The following is a 1,112-nucleotide window of genomic DNA, read 5'->3' on the forward strand; positions in this document are numbered from 1 at the left end:
TGGTACTGAGGATTGAACTCGGGTCCTTGAGCTTGTGAGGCAGGCTCCAGAACCACTGAGCTAAGACCCCAGCCCAGCAAGTGAATTGTTCAAGTGTACCATTTATACTAAATAGTACTCTTCCCCTCCTCCTTTGCAGTAGTAGGGATTGAACACAGATCCTTTGCATTGAGCTATAGTCACAGCACTTTTTAATTTTCCTTTTTAATTTTGAGATAGAGCCTCCAGGCTGAATATGAACATTGATCCTCCTGCCGGCAGCCTCTCAAAGTGTTGGAATTATAGGCATGCACCACCACACCTAGCTTAAACTCCACTTCTTACATACTAAGAACAAAGTTGCTTTTACCAGATTCTGCTTACTTTTCCATTCCTGTGTCTTCCTTTTCTTTGCTAGTTGTATTTCTTTTAGCTTCTTGACTATGCTCAGGATATTGTTGGGAGCAATTCTACATGATTTTGGGGAAAAATCATTTCATAATTAAATCATGATTAGGGCCTACTTTTCCTGTTTACAGGCCAGCTGTGCCATGTGGAGACATAACTCTGTTTTTGCTTCCAGTCACAGCTAGACCTTAATGGTCCTGTGATGACTCCAGAGCAGGACTATGCCAGCTGGAGACATCCTGGGAGGAATCAAATCTTCATCTGCAAAATTCCTCATTGTTCTAGGATCATAGCCACCACCCTCTGAATCATTTGCTGCTTTTTGCTGATGTTCTAAATAAAGGTGTGGCAAGCTTCAAGTGTGGGAAGGTGTCTTAGCCATCCAGAGCACCAAAGCTCAGTTTCTTCTCTAAGTCTCATTTTCTGTCTATATACTAATTTACTTCGTGCTGTTATGGCTCGAAGGAGACTAGGAGCTGATGCAGAAGTTCTAATAACGTCCCCTTTCCCTGTTCCCTACTGAACACCTCTGAGTCTTTGCACATGCAACTCCTGCGGCAGGAACTGAAAGAAACCGGCACCTGCCAAGGATCACTCCGCGCACCGACAGAGCTAGTATGAGAGACCTTTATTAAGGAGCCCAGGTGGCACAGTGGCCCACTCTGTGAAAAGAGAATGAGAGAGAGAGAGAGAGAGAGAGAGAGAGAGAGAGAGAGAGAGAGGGG

This window comes from Fukomys damarensis, unplaced genomic scaffold, assembly GCF_012274545.1.
Source record: "Fukomys damarensis isolate Sample0158 unplaced genomic scaffold, DMR_v1.0_HiC HiC_scaffold_16, whole genome shotgun sequence".
Taxonomy (NCBI): Eukaryota; Metazoa; Chordata; class Mammalia; order Rodentia; family Bathyergidae; genus Fukomys; species Fukomys damarensis.